The 19,876-nt window shown below is 44.2% G+C and overlaps 1 pseudogene; it reads right to left on the bottom strand.

The window, feature by feature from the left end:
* Positions 1–19,332: 19,332 nt before the first annotated feature.
* Positions 19,333–19,615, bottom strand: LOC114692694 (annotated as a pseudogene).
* Positions 19,616–19,876: the final 261 nt, after the last annotated feature.

The following is a 19,876-nucleotide window of genomic DNA, read 5'->3' as shown; positions in this document are numbered from 1 at the left end:
ATAAAAATATTTTTTATTTTATGTGTATAGGTGTTTGATATGCACATATATTTGGGTACCATGTACATGCCTGGTGCCCCTCTGAGACAAGAAGAGGGTGTTGGATCCCTTGAGACTTGTGTTACAGACAGCTGTGAGCCACCGTGTGGGTGCTAGGAATTAAACCAGGGTCCTCTGGAAGAGCAGCCTGTGCTCTTAACCACTGAGCCATCTCTCCAGCCCTGCAAATCTTCTCAATCACCGTTCACCATTTTTTTTTTTTTTTTTTGAGACACAGTCTCTCAATGAACCTGCCACTCACTGATCCATTAGGCTGGCTGAGCAGTGGGTTCCAGGGACCCTCCCACTTCTACCTTCACAGTCCTGGGACTAACAGTGTGTCGTCTTGCTGTGCCTGAATCCTTGCGTGGGCACTAGGAGTCTGAACTCAGGTGCTCATGCTTGCTCTACAAACACGTTACAGACGGAGCCATCTCCCTGGCCCCTAAACCATGTCTGACTTTTTTAAGGAGCCACTGAAGTTTCTTTCAAGGTGACCGTATATTTTATGTTACACCAGCAATGAAGAGTGCTGCTCCCTGAGCATGCCTATATCTGGTATGTCTGGTATGTCAGGTCTTAGTTTCTATTGATTTATTTTCTAGATTTTAGCTACTGGGATTAGTGTGCATTAGTATCTTGTTATTGTCTTAATTCACAGTCCCTCAGTGACACCTTTTCACAGGCTCATTTATCATGTGTATCTTTAGCAAAGTGTCTATTTCCTTTTCTCCCCTTAAAAACAAGATTGATTTATTTTTTATTCCCTGTGTGTTGTCTATAAGTATGTATGTATGTACATCACATGTGTGCCACGTGCCCATGGAGGCCAGAAGAGGTCCTCAGATCCCTGGGAACTGAAGTTGTGGGTGGTTATCCACCACCACGTGGGGTCTGGGAACCAAACCTGGGCCCTTTGCAAGAGTAGCAATGGTCTTAACTGCTGAGCCATACCCCACACAATCCGCTTTTTTGTTTCTATTCTTTTCTTTTTTGTCCATTTTTAATTGGGTTGTTTGTTTTCTTGTTGCCGAATGTTGGGGCTTCTTTGCAGATGATTCTGCATTCCCGGCCTTTATTAGATGTGTGTTTTGTAGATTATCTTCTACTCTGCCTTGGTTTCCACTCTCCCAGCAGTGACTTCCCAGAGCAGGAATTTTTTAGTTTAATGAAATAAAACTTACCTTTCTTTTTCCTCCATGGATCATATTTTTGGTATCTATAAACTCATTGCAAACACAAGGTTACCCAGAGTTTTTTCTTTCTGTTTCTTCCTAGAACTCGTATAGTTTTGTATTTTACCTTTAGATCTGTGATCCACTGAGGGTTAAATTTTCATTAGGATCCACTGAGGATCAATTTTTGTTGTTTTTGTTGAGACAAAGTTGCATTCAGCCCAGTCTGGTCTCAAACTTGCTATGTATGGGAGAATGACTTTGATTGACCTCCTGCCTCCACCCCTGAAGGGGGACTAAAGCCACATGCTGTCACACCCAACAAGGGGTAATTTATTTGTGAAACAAATACAAGGGTTATTATGTCTAGATGTGTGTGTGTGTGTGTGTGTGTGTGTGTGTGTGTGTGTGTGTGTGTTATACATATGTGTGTGTACTGGCTTGTGTAGATGTGTACATGTGTGTTTACAGGTGTGTATAGAGGCCAGAAGTCAATTTTTTTTTTTTTTGGTTTTTCAAGACAGGGTTTCTCTGTGTAGCTTTGCGCCTTTCCTGGAACTCGCTTTGTAGACCAGGCTGGCCTCGAACTCACAGAGATCCACCTGCCTCTGCCTCCTGAGTGCTGGGATTAAAGGTGTGCGCCACCACCGCCCGGCATTTTTTATCTCTTTTCATCTTAGTTTTTGAGACAGGATCTCTTACTGGATCTGGAGCTCATTGGTTGGCTAGGACAGCTGACAAGTGAGCCTCGGGGGTCAACCATCTCCCCTGGACCCCCCAGCATTGGGGTTATGTGTAACCTGCTCTTCCATTAGAGCCCTAGATTAGTAATATTAAATTCCTGGTTCAGTAATGCCATCTTTGCCATGTCTGAGTCTGGTTATGGTTCTCTGTCTGTCTCTGTCTCTCTCTGTGTTTTTGCACACACACACACACACACACACACACACACACACACACACACTAACCCACTGTGCAGCTCTAGGTATAAAACTCAGGGCCTCACACACACTAGGCAAGTATTCTAGCGTTGGGCTATAGCCCAGTTCTTGCTTTGTCTCCTCAGATTTTTTTTTCTTTTTGCTTTAAGCAAGCCTTATAATTTCTTAGTAGTCAGACATGATGTATTGTGTAATAGAAACTGAGGTAAACAGGCGTGTGGTGACTTTATGTCTCTCCGCCTGAGTTAGGCTGTGTTTACTGCTTACCGTAACTGTGGCAAAGGCTTCAATTTCCTCTTTAATTTGCCTCCCTTGTCTAGGTTTCCCTGGAAACTCCTTTGAATGGCAGCTTGTACCTCACCGCTTTCTCAGTTGTAGTTCCCTGTTTTTATATTGAAGATGTATTGATGCTATGGAGAGGTTCTGGTGATGGGAAGCTTTCTGTCATCTTGTAATTAAGTCTCTTTTGTGTGGGGTTATGTATTTTAGTGGGCCAGAGTCCCTAGACTGTAACTTCGAGATACATTTTAGCCCATTCTTCTCTTCTGTGAGACAGGAAACTAAAGGAGGCTGGAAATATCTAATTGGCTTTCCGCTAGGTAGATACGGCTCTGATAAAAGTAGTTTCCTTTGAAGGGAGGCCTCTGCCACAGAGAACGTAGTGACCTGAAAATGAAGAAAAAATGCCCCTCTCCTCTTGCCTAGATCTTTATGGGGAAGCAGGCTGGGCTCAGTGTGGAGTGCCCTGGGAATGGGAAGTCCACACTCAGCCCCTAGTGATTCCCGACTACTGAGGCTGCCCTGTTGAGCTGTGTTTCTGTGACTCTCTAATGGCTCTCGTTTTCAGCACCGTAATTCCCGCACCCCCACCCCAGTTCCCTCAGGGCTCTGAGAAGAGCTGCTGCCTCCCTTTGTTCCTGCTTCTCTTGTGAAGAGGGAGCCTTGCCTCTTCAGCTTTGGCACACAATTTGAGCAGAAGTTGCAAGTCATTCTAGTGAATTTTTCATTGGTCTAGAGGAGAATTTAAAAAAAAAAAAAAAAAAAAAAAACCACAACACTTTGTCCGAAGCTAAATATTAGATTTTGTACAAGTTAATCGATGTCCAGCTCATCACTGGCCTGGAAGTTCCTTGAGAGCAGAAATGGTCCCCCCATCTATGCTGGGTACAGAGGATGCTGCACCTGCCTCCTAATGAAAGAAATTAGGGACCTGAGCTCCTGTCCCTCTGTGAAACCGATGGCTGTAATGATCAGACCTGGAGACTCCATGGCTCCCTTACTGTAGTGGATCTCTGTTCTGCCTATGACCTCTGGACATTTCTGGATTTTACTATGTATCTCTTGTTTGATGTTGTTCTTGCTGGTTGTATTTCTATTTTTGCTTATGTTATTACCTTTCCCCTCTCCTGGACAATACTTGACAATCGTTCCTATTGTATATAATTTTTTTATTATGTTAGAACTTTCTTATTTAAACAAACAGGGGAGATGTAGTGGATATCTGTTCTGCCTATGACCTTGAAGCACAGCCCCTAGAAATATAGCAGGTAACTGCTATACCTTGAAGTACCTGCCCCTGGGGTATGGCCTCGGGGCTACCCGTAAGATCTCAGATGCATGTATGCCCTCTCTTCTCTCCCTAGTGGGCTTGGATGGCAGACTGACTCAGAACAGCATGTAACAGTACCTCAGCATTCCAGGTACCCTGCGACAATTTTCCTATTCTGTTTTAGTGAGTTTCTTTCCTAATAAATTGTTTTTGCCCTTTAAGCAGACTCCTGTGGATTTATCACTAAACCCTACCTCCTGAGGAATATGATCTGGTGACATCATAAGAATTTGGAAGAAGGCAGAAACCGAGGCTACTTTAGAGGAGGCTTCAGCCAAAGAACCATAGCAGTTTTGCCCATGGCCTTCCATTCCGAAAGTGGTATCCAAAACAGGCTCCAAGCCTCTCATGGTAGGCTGGCTGGCCGTTCAAAAACATTGTCTTTATCTGTGCACTATGGCCAGGGAACAATGTGGCTTTATAACAAACAGTATTATTACATTACTGTTGGTTGTAGATTCTAAGGTATGTGTAGTTTCCTGTTTTTGTTTTTTGTTTTTGTTTGTTTGTTTTTGGCTTTTCGAGACAGGTTTCTCTGTGTAGTTTTGGTGCCTGTCCTGAATCTTGCTCTGTAGACCAGGCTGGCCTCCAACTCACGGGGATCTGCCTGGCCCTGGCTCTGCCTCCCAAGTGCTGCTATTAAAGGCATGCTCCACTGCCACCTGGCTGGTTTTTGGGTTTTGTTTTGTTTTTTATAATTTTATTTATAAAACCAACATTGTTTTTTATTTAATTTAATTAAATTAACTAATTTATTTTGTTTCTGGTTTTTTGTTTGTTTGTTTGTTTGTTTTCTAGACAGGGTTTCTCTGTGTAGCCCTGGCTGTCCTGGAACTCACTTTGTAGAGCAGGCTGGCTTCAAACTTAGAGGTCCACATGCCTCTGCCTCCTGGGTGCTAGGGTTAAATGTGTGTCATCACACTGGGCTCATTTAGTTTTTAAAAGATCTATTCATTGTTACTTTATGAGAGTTTGCTTACATGTATGTCTGTGTATCCACACGTGTGCCTGGTGCCCGTGGAGGTCAGAGAGCTATAGACAGTTATCAGATGCCATGTGGGTGTTGGGAATCAAACCTTGGCCTTCTAAAAGCAGCCAGTGCTCTTAACTGCTGAGCCATCTCGCCAGCCTCCTGCTTTTTGAATTTTTCAATTATATGTATATTTGTTAGGGCCTGTGCTGATTAGTTTTACATTATTTTGACACAAGCTAGAGTCATTGGGAAGAGGAAACTGAGAGCCAAAGCTACATTTTAAGTTTTAATTACTGTGCCTAAGAGATCCATGGAGCAAAAATGCCTGTAGTCTGCAAGCCCCTTGCCCAAGGACAGATAGTTCCTGAAATGCTGGAGACTGTTGTTAATGGGAGACAACAAGCCACATGTTTTCATTCTCTTCAACAAGTTTGTTTGACGCATCTGCACCGATGTGCTTGATCACATGCGGGCAAGAGGTTCACAGGCAGGAAATATGTCAGCATGTATATTTGCCCCTGATCCAACCTGATGGGGGAGTACTTACGCTTCTGAAAATCATGACTTGGGGGCCATTTTTCTGGAAACCCAGAGTTGGACCTGGCCAGAGCCCATCCACCTGGCCAGTATTTAATTAAAGCTTGCTTCAAATTTGGCTTTAAATTGTGGTAGTGGTCTTATACTTGAAAGGGATTAACCACTAACTCTGGGATTAGCAGAACCTCAGTTGAGGAAATGACCCCACCAGACTGGCCTGTGGGTAAACCTTTGGGATATTTTCTTGATAATTGATGTAGGAGGGCCCAGCTCACTGTGAATGGTGCCATCCTGGGCTGATGGTCCTGAGTTCTATGAGAAAGCAGGCTGAGGGCTGGAGAGATAGCTCAGCAGTTAAGATCACTGGCTGCTCTTCTAGAGGTCCTGAATGCAATTCCCAGCAGTAGCTCACAACCATCTTAATAGGACCTGATTCCCTCTTCTGGCATGCAATTATACATGCAGAACACTCATAAATAAAATGTAAATAAATGAAAAAATTAAAAAAAAAAAAAAGAAATAAAAGAAAGCAGACTGGGCAAGCCATGAAGAGCAAGCCAGTAAGCAGCACCCCTCCATGGCCTCTGCATCAGCTCCTGCCTCCAGGTTCCTGCCATGGTTGAGTTCCTGTCTTGATTTCCTTTGACCATGAACAACAATGTGAAAATGTAAGCTAAATAAACATATGATAACGGTGCCCCTCTTCCCCACGCTCACTGCTTTGGTCTTCCTCGGCCTCTTAGGTGCCAGGATTACAGGTGTGCACCTCTGTGCCACGCTGCTAATACAGCTTTTGATGTGTGGTGGCAGGCTGAATTAAAATAAGCTTCTGGGTTGTAGATTTTCTTAATACAAATAAAATTAATTAAAAAAACATTTGAATATGAATGGACATATACCATGATGTTTAAATATGTGTATATATTGTGTAATGTTTAAATAGCCTATCTTCTCAGACATGATTTCTTTTTATTTATTTGCTTGTTTGGTTGGTTAGTTGATTTTTCAAGTCAGGGTTTCTCTGTGTAACAGCCCTGGCTGTTTCTTTAGAATGAGGCCTTTAAGATAGGATGCAGAGCAGCGCCAAGGGGTGGGATTTCAAGGGGTGGGTCAGAATATTAACAGTTACCTTCTGCTACTTATTTCAGAACTATGCATTTTGTCTGCAAGCTCACTACTCACATACTTTTAGAAATGTCTGTTGAGTAGTCTGTTAAATAAAATGCTGAATTTCGCCGGGCGGTGGTGGCGCACGCCTTTAATACTAGCAGAGGCAGGCGGATCTCTGTGAGTTCGAGGCCAGTCTGGTCTACAGAGTGAGTTCCAAGAAAGGTGCAAAGCTACAGAGAGAAACCCTGTCTCAAAAAACCAAAAAAAAAAAAAAAAAAAAAAGCTTAATTTCTGTCTCATGTACCACACATAATATTCTTTCAATTCTCCCAGGTTAAAAAAATAAAAACAAGCCGGGCGTTGGTGCACACGCCTTTAATCCCAGCACTCGGGAGGCAGAGCCAGGCGGATCTCTGTGAGTTCGAGGCCAGCCTGGGCTACCAAGTGAGCTCCAGGAAAGGCGCAAAGCTACACAGAGAAACCCTGTCTCGAAAAACCGAAAAAAAAAATAAATAAATAAAAATAAAAACAAAAGACCTGAAACAAATCTCCTAGGTAAATACCTATTTCTGCCTCTCCACATCCTTCCTTTCACAATAATTATGTCAGAATTTTAGTCAAGTCCATATTCAGTGTTTATGGTTTGTTTTGTTAGTGTCTGTGTAACTGAAAACAAGCAAACAAAACTGTGCCTACTGTATTTCCTTGGTAGCTTTCTCTTCATTGTGCACATTTCTGTTGTCCTAAAGAAAAGAAAAGCTTTTGTTTCTTTGCTCAATTTTCTATATTCTCATTGAAAGGAAAAGTATTGTCTCAGGACCCCAAGACCAAGTTCTCAACACAAAGGAGATTTATTTGCCCCAGAGGGACAGAGGGCAGGGATAAGGGGCAAAGACAGGAAACAGAGGACAAGGGAGAAGGAGAAGGGAACAAGGGAGAGGGAGAAAAGGAGCAAGGAAGGGAGGTAAGGGGTATCTGTCCCAGGGGACAAAGGATTGCCTCTGGACAGAGGGAGTCAGATGTGGCCCACAGGCAAATGGAGGTTTATAAAGGCACAGGGGGAAACCCTGTGTTAGGATGAGGTGTTTCATTTGAATTGGGCATGTTAATTAGGTGAGCCAAAGGGGGATTTTGATTGCTGGGCTTCAGTACTTAGATAGCTGGACCTTAGTAGTCAGCCTTAGGAGGAAGTGACCAAATAAGGGACTAGACCTTGGCGCTTAACTCTAGGAATGTAACCTAATGGTTTTTAGCAAGGCAGAGGGGATGGGGGAGAAGAGCAGAGCCTCTCAGAGTCACGCCAAGCACACTCAAGCTGGCCGGAGTCCCTTCACTCATCAATGGCCACTCCCTACTGCATTAGTTTCCTGTGATGGTTATTGTTAATTTTCAACTTGACAGACTCTAGAATGACTTATCTGGGAGATAAGCCTCTGGGCGTGCCTGTGGATTTATCTCCATTAATTTAGTTGAGGTGTGAAGACTGGCCCACTGTGGGTGGCACCATTCCCTGGCCAGGGTCCTGGACTGTGCACACGGAGACCGGAACTGAGCATCAACGTGTTCTCTGCTTCCTGTCTGTGGATGCCAGTTGCTTCGAGCCCTGGTTCACTTCCTACCATGATACATTGTATCTTGAGCTGTGCGTGAGAACAAACCTTTCTCCCTTAAGCTGCTTTGGTCAGAGTGTTTTATCACAGACACCGGAAAGGAAATGAAGACATTTCTTACTGCTGCGTCAACAATGTCTTACAGAATTTGTTCCTTGAAACAACACCCATTTCTCTGTCTCTGTCTCTCTCTCTCTCTCCCTATCTCTCTTGACAGTGCTGGGAATTGAATACAAGGATTTACGCACGTTAGACAAGTGCTGTATCACTGACTGACGCCTTTAGTCCGAAACCCGTTTGTTTCTTATCTCGTGGTTCAGCAGATGAGAACGAGGCCGGCCAGCGAGAGTCAGTCGGATCCCCTCCCCTGCCTTGAGACTCATACAGGAAAAGGTGTCAGCTGAGGGACCATCCTTACTGATGTAGATCTTAGTTAGATTTGAAGCCAGCTCCAGGCTCAGGAGGTTGTGGCTTGAGTTCTGATTCCTGTAGCCGTTTCCCTCTGGGCTGTGTCCCAGGCTCTTTGATCCTGGAAGCTGTCTGCATTTCTTTGTATCTGCTCCTCCCCCACCCCACCCCACCCCACCCCGACTACGGTGGGTCTGGAATCTTTGTACTTGCTGCTTCATGTCACCTCTCTGCCTTCCTCTCTTGCCATCTCCGTCATTCCAACTGAGAAAGTCCTCAGCTTTTAAGGCCTCCTATGGGGAGACAGCTCCTTCAGTTAATAGAGGGTGTTCTTCCCTACTTTAAGGACCTGCATCTCAATAACATCTGCAAAAGTCCTTTGTCATGTGGCACGATACACTCACAGACTGTGGCACGGGGCATGAACATCTTTGGGGGACTGCTCTGCACACCGCAAGTTTTCTCTCCAACACATTAGTCCATTCAATAAGTACTTATTAAATTCCCCTCTACCCCCTTTCTCTTCCTTCCTCCTTCCTTCCTCGCACAAGAACTCTACCCTTGAACTATCTCCCCAGCCCTCTTGTGCTTTTTGAGACAAGGTCTCACTGAGGTGCTTAGGCTCGCCCGATGTTATGCAGCTAAAGACCTTTAACTGCTGATCCCTCGGCCCCCCAACCTCCCTCAGTGCTCAGGACCTGTGAGATGTCTCTCCAGCCTGTTTTTGGTTTTGGTTTTGTTGTGTTTGTTGTTTTTTTTTTTTTTTTTTTTTTTTTTTTGAGGGAAGATCTTGCTGTGTAGCTCAGGCTGTCCTGGAACTCACTAAGTAGCTGAGACAGGCTTTCAGCTCGCAGGCCTCTCTGTCTCTCAGATGCTGGGGTTGTCATCAAAGGGGGGCCACCTGGGCCATCACACACAGCTGTGATGATGTCATCCTTACATTTCTCAAGCATCTGTATTGCTGTGGCAAAATCTGATGCCCTCCCTGGCTGTCCTGGAATTTGTTTTGTTCAAGATCAGACTGGCCAAAAAAAAAAAAAAGATCACACTGGCTTCGAACTCACAGAGATCCACCTGCCTCTGCCTCCCAAGTGCTGGCATTAAAAGTGTATGCCACCACTGCCCTGCTGCCTTTATGATTTTTTAAAAGGTGTTTTCACATCTCTCTCTCTCTCTCTCTCTCTCTCTCTCTCTCTCTCTCTCTCTTTCTCTCTCTCTCTCTGTGTGTGTGTGTGTGTGTGTGTGTGTGTGTGTGTGTGTGTTTGGGACTCATGTCATTTTGTATGAATGTGGCACTTGGGGAAGCCAGAGGAAAATTCACAGGAGTGGGTTTTGCCCACAGTGTGAGTCTTGGGGATCAAACTCCAGTCATCACTGGTCCCCTTTCTGATTCTCGATCTTTTGTAACAAACTGTCTATTCTCCCCGAGCTTTGTTTGATCCTACTATTCGAAAACTCATGATTAATGGGATTTTAGAATATGGCCTTGGAATATCCATTAGTGTCTGTCCTTTCTTCTTTCCTTTTTTTTAACCCCACCCCCCACACACACTGGAGGTTAGAATCGAGGGTGTGTGTGTGTGTGTGTGTGTGTGTGTGTGTGTGTGTATGGATTAGAACCAAGGGTCTGTGCCTCTGTGTATGTATGTGTGTGTGTGTATTAGAAACAAGGGTGTGTGTGTGTGTGTGTGTGTGTGTGTGTAAGGATTTGAACCAAGGGTCTGTGACTCTGTGTGTGTGTGTGTGTGTGGATTAAAACCAAGGATTTGTGACTCAGTGTGTGTGTGTATTAGAAACAAGGGTGTGTTTGTGTGTGTGTGTGTATGGATTATAACCAAGGGTCTGTGCCTGTGTGTGTATTAGAAACAGGTGTGTGTATGTGTGTGTGTGTGTGTGTGTGTGTGGATTTGAACCAAGGGTCTGTGCCTGTGTGTGTGTATGTGTGTGTGTGTATGGATTAAAACCAAGGATTTGTGACTCTGTGTGTGTATGTATTAGAAACAGGGTATGTGTGTGTGTATGTGTGTGTGTATGGATTAAAACCAAGGATTTGTGACTCTGTGTGTGTGTGTGTGTATTAAAAACGGGTGTGTGTGTGTGTGTGTGTGTGTGTGTGTGTGTGTATGGATTTGAACCAAGGGTCTGTGCCTGTGTGTGTGTGTGTATGGATTAAAACCAAGGATTTGTGACTCTGTGTGTGTGTGTGCACACGTGCATGTGTGTAGGAGCCCTTTGGAGGTCAGAGGGTAGTCTTGGGTGTTGGTCCTCAACTTTCACCTTGCCTCAGTCAGTGTCTCTTGTTCCACACCGTGTAAACCAGGCTACTGGGTCTGTGAACGTCCAGAAATTTTTTCTCTGCCTCCTAGCTTGTTATGGGAACATTGGGATTACAGACACAGGCTACCACATTTGGCTTTATGTGAGTTCGGGGGATTTGAACTCAGGTCCTTATACAGCCATCTCCTCAACCTAAACCAAGGGTCTTCCCCAGAGACAAGCACTCTACCACTAGGCTGAGGGCTGGACCCTCTTCCTTTGGGCTACATGCTTTGTTGCTCTTTATTTTTCATTTAAAAAATTATGATAATCTAAGTAAGCACCAGACAGAGAATGATAGAATAAACCCACATGTTTCTATTGCTTACTTGTATTTTTCTGGTGAGTAAGCAGCATTTTATAGCAAACGTTGTACATTGGAGAGTTCTGACAGATGAGAACTTAAAAACACAAGCAGCCATTATTCTGCTGTCGCAGGTAAGGAACTGGCAGTGATTTTTACCCACGCTAGGTTTAGTTTCTCGAATGATCTCAAACATGGCTTTTTGTGCAGGATTACTTAAGTAGGCAGCCTGCCTCCTTTCCCCGTGTGGTTTACTGTCGAAGTAGAATCTGAATTTGACTGCTGGGCCTTCAGGTTCTCTATGTGTTTGAAAATATGACAGCACCCTTTGGATGTGTTCTAAATTGATAATTCTGTCTAGAGACTCAATTAGAGTCCAGTCCTGTTGGAGAGACTTTTACCGACCACGTGCTGTAGGTGGAACTGCAGACTTCCTGCTGTGCCAAATCAGCAGGTGAGCACCGTCCTGCTCCTCGGTGAGCTCGCCCAGTGAGAAGATCCATCCCTGGTACTCTGCCATTGCTGTGCGTGTGTGAAGTTGTATTTAGAAAATTTCTTTTCTTTGTTTCGCTAGTTTCTACATTTCCACTTCCGGGGCTTCAAATTCTTCTGTCATTTGGCCCTGTGGGATAGTATTCTAATTTCTAACTTTCCTTCCCTCCTGCGTTTCATCTTTTTGTCTACCGTCTGGATGTTCTTTTCCAACCTCTGCTAAGTTACGTTGTATTCAAGGATGGCCTCAGTAGTAGAAGCAGGAAGGGCGTGAACACGGGGAATTTGATCTCGTGAACTCTGGACAAGAGCAGTCTTGGGGAACTCTTGCTCCTGAGTCACCACAGCTGTGACTGAGAGGCCAGGGCTGCCGCCGCTTCTCCTGAGGCTGTCACCGTACTGTTAGGAGGTGATGGTGATGAGCAGACTGCCATTTTGCTTCGGAGAGAAGCTAAAACTGCAAGGGAGCCCATGACATGACAATTTACACGTGGTCTTTTATATCCATCCCCTCTGGTTCAGAGAAGTCCACAAGAGGAATCAGAAACAGAGTTTTGTAGCTCTCACCAATGCTAGAAGGCAAGAGGACGTGGTGCTGAAGAGACGAGCATTCTTCTAGATGGCCTGAAGTGAATCGGTCATGAAAACCAGGTCACTGGGAAGGTAGACATGACACATGTAAAATTAATTAATTAATTAAAAGATTCTGGGAGTTGAAGAGATGGGCTCAGTAGTTAAAAGCACCTGTTGTTCTTACAGAGGACCCGAGTTTGGTTCCCAGCACCCATGTTGGGTGGCTCACAACTGCTTGTAACTCCAGCTCCCAAGGATCTAACGCACTCTTCTGGTCTCCATATATCCCTACACTCTCATGTATATAATTAAAACTGCAATTTTTAAAAGCATTCTAATCCAGTCCATGTTTCAGTTTCATGATAGCTAGAGTAGAGGCAAGTTTCCCAGTGTGCCTAGGCTCCATAGATTCCTACCTGCAGAGAGACTGACAGACACTGTCATGTTCTGACACTTCCTCTTGCCCTAGAAGCTTCACAGAGTTCTCTGCCTCTAGACTCCATCTTCAGAGCACCAGATGGGCAGAAAGAACCATTAATTTATAGGGTGTTTATGTGTGTATTTTAAGAATGATATTTTTTAGCATTTCATTTTAAGGAAGAAAACACCTGTTATATTTCTTTTAAGTGAAGTATTTTTATTATATGGTGATGCATGAATATATTTTCAGCATAAGAAAATGAAAATAAATATAAAAGTCCCCCGTGATCATCACCCCCTATGTGCTCCCCCTGCTCCAGAAGTCACTGCAGATCAGTTATATAGAAGCACCAACTAACCATTGTAGGTGAGGCTGTGCTGCAGTAACAAGCATCCCTAAACCTCAGGGTATCAGTCATACAGATTTATATCTTTGTGTGTTGGGGGAGGGTGTGATGCATGTGAGGGGCATGTCCATGGGCCAGAGGTTGATGTCAATGTCTTCCTTGACTGCTTTCCATTTTGTTCTCTGGGGCAGAGTCTCTCACTTACAGCCAGAGCTAGTTGATTTGGCTACTCTAACTAGCTAACTATCCCCAGGGATCCCCCTGACACTTCCTCCAAAGGCCAAGAGTAACAGGCAGCTGCCCTTACCAACCCAGCATTTATGTGGATGCTGGAGATCGGGACTCCAGCCCTCATACTTGTGTAGGGAATGTGTTATCCATGGAGCAATCTCCCCAGCCTCATATTTACATTGTACTCTTCACATATTTTTATGAGTTAGCTTCAGATGGATTTCGGGACATGGGTTGAAGAAGCAGCTGGTGCCTGCTGGTTTCATGACAGAGGGAGAGGGAAGAATGCTGGGGCCTCTTGAAGCTTCTGCTTGGAAGCCTCCAATGTCACTGTCACTCACAGTCCCTTGGCCGAAGCAAATCTGATGGCCACACCTGCCTGCCTTCCTTGTGGGGAAGCAGAGAAAAGTTTCCCACATTGCTTGTGGAACACATGAAACTATAGAAACAATAGCACTCATGTAATTTATTATGGTTCTGGTCTTTCTTTATGTAATAATATGTTTTGAGTCTTTCTTGAGATCCATGCTGTGCTATATGAGTATAGTTATTTTATCAGTAACGTTTGTTTAGCTGCTTCTCTATTTGAAGGCATTTAAGCAATTTCTAACTTTTGACTCTTGTAAACAAGGGTGTTGCAAACGGCCTTCCACTTGCCCTTTGTGCAGATATCTGCCAGTGTGTGTCTGATGTGGGTACAGAGATGTGGAATTCCTCATGGACAGGCATCCATTGGCTCTGGGCCCACTGCTCTCCAAATCAAATGCAGTATTCTCACTAGGAGAATGTTGAAGGCAGTGTGAGAGGGAGCTGGTCAGAGTGGGTCCATTAGTAGTCCTCCAAAAGCTTTGGGAGCAAGGAGAGTGTAGAATCCAGTAGAAAAGAGTCATGTGGGGAGAGAGAGATGAAACCAGTGCAGTGTGGCCCCACAGGGAAGGAGCTATGGGAATAAGTGTCTTGGGTCATTCTTTCCCTCCGTCTCCTACTGGGCTGACCTCAACCGGATGGCAGCAGAACCTGTTGATGTAGTCCATGCAAGCACGCCTCCTGGGACACACAGGAACATGAGGGAGATAAAGAGCAAATATGGAGAGGCAGCCAGGAGGTGTTCACCCCACGCTCTCACCCACCCTCCAGAGAAAGAGTTCAGCCATTTGCTATTATCATAGGTGAAAAGTGGAGCTTCATTGAAAATTCAGTTTGCATTGTTCTATCCATTATAACATTGCATTTTCCTATTATTATGCAATTATGGTCCTCTCACATTTACTAGCAATTTCCTATTTTATTAGTAATTTACTTGCTCTGATTTCTGTACATACACTTTGCTGTCTTAGTTTAAAAATAATTTGTTTTCTGATCTTGAGATGGATGGAAACCTTTTACAGACCCGATCTCTCAGTGTCACTTGTATTTTACACTTGTTTTGTCATAGAAAGGCTTAAAACATTAAAACAGTAATTCATTTATTTAAATTTAAAATACAGTTTTTATTTGCTTTTTGAGAATTTCATACATTTTGATCATATTTACCTTCAGCTCCCCACTTCGGTCTCTTCTAAGATCCCCTTCCCAATTCCATGTTTTCTATTTTTTTTTTAAAGTAACCCACTGAGTTCAATCAATGCTTCCCGTTAGCATATAGATACAGGCCCACCCTAGGGCCTTACCAGGGGCCATACCCTGGAGAAAACTGGCTCTCCCTCCTGCAGCAGCCATCAAATGCCAATAGTTCCTCAGCTAGGAGTTGGGGCCTCATGAATCCCTTTCCCACGAATGCTGGAAAACGGACTGTCTTGTTCTTGTACAGATCTTGTATGGGCAACCACAGCTGCTGTGAAATAATAATTTAATCGACCTTTTCTTTTATAGTTTTTGTCTTGCATCATGTTTAAGGAGGGCCTTCCTATTCACAAAGAATCAATATATCTCCTTATTTTTTCTAACACTGTTAGGACTTTGATCCATTGTTTATAGTCCATTGTTTCACCATGCAGAAATAATAGGTAACACATACTAAACCCATGTGTGCATTCTGGTTTCTGATTTCATAGACACATTTATAAATGTCAGTACTGATTTAATCACTGAAAATATCTTGTGAGTTTTGATATCTGACAAGGTTTTGCTGTTCTACTTTTTTTTTCAAAGTTGCTTTTCCTCTGCCTGAACATTTATTGTTTGACACAGGTTTTGAATCATATTTCCAGGTAGTCTAAAAGATATTGGAGGATTTTCTTGGAATTGCATTACATGTATATATTCACTTTGAGAAAATCAATTTCCTTTTGGCATTATGTCTTTCATACTCAGGAAGGTAATGTATAGAGAACTTCTGGTGAGGTCTTAAAATGAAGACTTATAGTTTTCTTTTTAAAGGTCTGGCACATTTTTAAGTACCTAGGTATGTCACCATTTTTGTGGCTATTTAAAGTGGTATATTTTGCTCCTTTGATTTTAAAACATTTTTGCTTGTCTTGAGATGGTTTTGCTGTGTATTCTTGGCTGCACTGGTATTAGTTATATGGCCCAGGCTGGCCTCAAACTTGTGGCAATCCTCCTGCTTAGCATTTTGTAATAAGGTTGTAGGTGTTTACCACCACACCCATCCTAAAACTCCGTTGTTGTATATGTGATGGTTTATATCAATTGTCAACAGCATCCAGAGTCATCTTGGACACAAATCTCTGGGTACTTCTGAGAAGGAGTCTCCTGATTAGGTTAACTGAGGCAGGAAGATTGATCATAAATGTAGGTGGAATCATTCTATAGGGAGAGGTCCTGGACTGCACAAAGAAGAGAGAGCTAGCTGGGCCAGAATTTATTGCCCTCTGCTCCCTGACCGGATGCAGTTAATCAACTGTCCCAAGACCTTGTGGCTAGAACTTCCCTGCCATGATGGACTGTCCCCTGTAACTTGAGCCAAAGAAAACTTGTCCTTTCCTGAGTAGTTTTTGTCGGTCATTTTGTCCCAGCAATGTATAACATAACTAATACAGTATGTTTGGTCAAACTGCTAAAATCTCTTCGTTGCGTGGTGATGAGTTGATTGGTATGGGTTTAAATGTTTTCCTTGGATGCCTAATTTCCTCACACTCTCTCTTCCTGTCATGTGACGATGCAGTAAGAATGTGATTGTCTGGAAGCTGGGAGGCAAGCCCTCACTAGGACTTGGCCATGCCAGCACCTGACCTTTGACATCCAGCCTCCAGAACTGTGAGAACCTCTCTCGTTTAAGCCCTCAAATCTTCTAAATCGTTTAGTGATAGTTTTAACTTTTACTTTATATATTTGTGTTTTGCTTTTGTTAGAATTAAAAAAATAATTTCTCCGGACTCCCTTGCAGCTAAGGTATGCATACTCATCTGTTTTCTTCACTGAAAACATAGCTAAAGAAGTGAGCGATGTCAAGAAGCAGCAATGTGTGGAGAGTTAGATTCATCTGGCAATTGTAGTGGATGGAGAGTATTGGTCTGGGCAGAAGTTCCTTCACTCAGTTATAACATTATCTGATCCAGGAGTGGATGGTCGAAGCAATGTTTTCCTGAGGACTGTATTTTGGAGCTGGCACTGGCCAGCGTGCACTTTTTCTACTAATAGCAACAGCAGCAGAAGAGAGTCCTCTCCCATTCACATAATATAAGGACTGTGAAGTTCAAGTGCTGTGTTAGAGTTACATTCATCTGTACGGAAGACATGGTAGCTACTGGTAACATCCACAAGCCAGGAGTTAGAGGCAGGACATTCAGAGTTGATTTGGTGGCTTGTTCCTTGAAATCTTCTGTGATTTGGACCCCTTTAATCCATGCTGCTTCATTCTGTGTAAGCTGCCCTTCGTTTGCTCAACCCATGGTTGAAATGACTGCTTCAGCTCCTGTCATTATATCTGTACCCAAGATGGAAAAAAAGACAAAGAAACCAGGGTCAAAGGTGGAAATATGGGGTGCAGTCTTGATGTTTCTTTTGGAAGGTTCTAGAACTTGCTATGTGACTATTTGATTCACACCTTGTTGAGCAAAACTCAGTTTCACACCCCTCATGTGGCCTATAAGGGTTTGGAGGAATCTCCCATATATCCTCAAGAGGTGGACCACATTCCTAGATGAGAGATGACTTGGCAGTGCTAGTCAAAGCTCAGGATTATACAGACATACTTCTCTGGCAGTTAGTCTGGCTTTCCAGAAGGAATGGCCTCTGTTCCCCACGATGCCTGGGTCTACCCTCTGGGAGGCTGTTCTTTACCCAGCATCCTCCAGGAAAGAAGTAAAAAATAAAATTTCACAGATTTTATAGCCTCATCATTTAAAACATTTTCTTTTATATTTTAAACTTTAAAAAAAAAATCCACATGAATGTTTTGCCTGCATGTATGTATGTGCACTACATGTATGTCTGGTGCCACAGAGGTCAGGAGAGGGTTTCAGATCCTCTGGAACTAGAATTATGGTTTGTTTGAGCCATTGTGTGGGTGCTGGGAATCGAAGCTGGGTCCTCTGCAAGAACCACAAGTACTGTTAATGGCTGAGCCAAGTCTACAGCCCCCAGCCCCACTTCTCAATGGTCGTGGACTCTGGATTTCTCATTGCTTTGTAAATGAGAAAGGGGGAGCTTTCTTAGGGAATGCTTTGCAGTGTTTGCCACAGATGTAAGAAAAGTGCCTGGTCGTGTGCTCAGTCCTAAATGGGATGTCTGTATCCCAAGGCTCCAGCAACATGGTCTAAGAAGGGGTGGGAAGATCATGAGCGAATGACATGACAGGAATCTTGCGTTCATGGACCTGTGGTTACCTGCAGAAGATGGGGTCAGTCATTATTGTGGTGTGAATGGGGGGGAGGGGCACCTAAGGTTCTAGTCATAGCTGAGGAGCTACGGAGGAACTGACGTGACAGAGTCCTTTTTATTTAGGAGTGTGGCTGCTGATGGGTTCCCATGTTCTGGAGGCTGGTGCAATACCCATGCATACTCAGGCAGCACTAGACTCAATGGGTCATCAAAAACAAAAGCAGAGGGCGTGAAGTGGGGTGGTGAAGGGGCCGCGGGGGAGAGGGAGAGGGAGGTTGGAGGTGGCTGTGATTAAGATACATTGTACGCAGGTATGATATCATCAGAGAACAAATACAAATATTCTTAGTTTTAAGACAGGAAAGGAAGGTGCTTGGCCCACTTCTTTTGCTGTATGAAAGCGCGGGAGTCACAGCTAGAAGGAGCAGTTCTAAAGATAGCCTTTACCAAAAAGGGAAAGTCACTGTTATAGTTCCAATGCATCCTTGTGTTACCCTCTAAAATCTTATAAACGCATACCTGTCAGCCGCTGATGCATAACAGGCCACCTCAAAGTTCAGTGACAAGCACTAACAACCGTGTGTTCTCATTCATGCTTCAGCAAGTTGACTGATCCTCATGGGCTCAGCAGGCTTGGCTGGGCTTGGCCCTAAGCGGGAGGCTGGCAAGGAGGAGAATGGGCGGAGTGAACTGTTCTCAAGCAGTTTAGTGAGGCTGGTGGCACGCGCCTGTAATCCCAGCAGTTGGCAGGTGGATCCAGGAGGATTAGGAGTCTGAGGCTGTCCTCAGCTACATTAGGAGTCTCTGTTACAGGAGAGAGAGAGCGAGAGCGAGAGAGAGCGAGAGAGCGAGAGAGCGAGAGAGCGAGAGAGCGAGAGAGCGAGAGAGCGAGAGAGAGAGAGAGAGAGAGAGAGAGAGAGAGAGAATGAATTAAACAACACGATTATTTTAATCAGTTACTCTATTTATTTATGGGGTTCAGAATTTCTTTTACTGCTTGAAAATGTTGAACAATTCACCAGTCACTTGCATGGCCACTTTACTTTTTCTTCTCTATCCGTGTATTACTTTGCTAGAAACTGACCCAAATTCATTGGTTATTGTAACAGAATGGGTCTGGGTCACCAGTCCATTGGGTGCACGTGGGCAGGGCATTATCATTCTTTCTTTTTATATTATTTTATTTGTGTGTGTGTCCTCATGCACATGTGTGCATGTGTTTGTGTGCATGGTTCATGTATATGTGTGTGTATGTACACACACACACACACACAGGTGTGTGTGTATGAATCATGCTTGTGTGGTTATCAGAGGACAACCACAGGAGTCAGTTCCTCCTTCCTCAGAAGGCTCCAGGGGTTGAACTCAGATCCTCACACTTGCCTAGCAAGTGCTTTTAATAGCTGAGCATCTTTTTTTTTTTCTGTTACGTAAATTAACCCATTTATTAGAGCTCAGGCAGGTCTCAAACAGTGTGCTTCTACTGGTCTTTCAGTTCCTTCAGTCTTCTGATGGCGGACTTCACTGTGACGGCAGAAGTCGTGGGTCCACCAGCCACTGCTTTCTTGCAGGAACCACAGTGCCAGATGCCAACGGCTCGTCTCTTCATCTTGGTCTTGCCACAGAAGGAGCAGGTGTACTTGGCGTGCTGGCTGATTTCAATTTTCTTCACCATTTTCCGGAGGGAGGCACCATTAGCGGGTCCCGTATTTCCCGACGATCCCGACCTTCTTGGTGAGTTTAGCCATGTCGCCGGAACCGAAGCCCAAGCCGGAGAGCACAGCTGAGCACCTTACTGGCTCCATTATCATTCTTTAAAACCGTTATCCATAGCTGTCTTTGTTGGCTCAACAGCTAGCGACCCTCATGCACCCGCATTGCACTGAGCCACGCAGTGAATCACCAGACAATAGGACAGGGGCATGGGCTCCATAAAGGGCACCGTGGCACACTGCCCCATCTCCCACTCCAGGACTCGGGCTTATTCGCCCAGATGTCGAGGGCACTGG

Source organism: Peromyscus leucopus, chromosome 4, assembly GCF_004664715.2.
Source record: "Peromyscus leucopus breed LL Stock chromosome 4, UCI_PerLeu_2.1, whole genome shotgun sequence".
In the NCBI taxonomy this organism is placed as follows: Eukaryota; Metazoa; Chordata; class Mammalia; order Rodentia; family Cricetidae; genus Peromyscus; species Peromyscus leucopus.
Note: the sequence above shows the minus strand (reverse complement) of the source record. Positions and strands in the feature narration are given on the sequence as shown.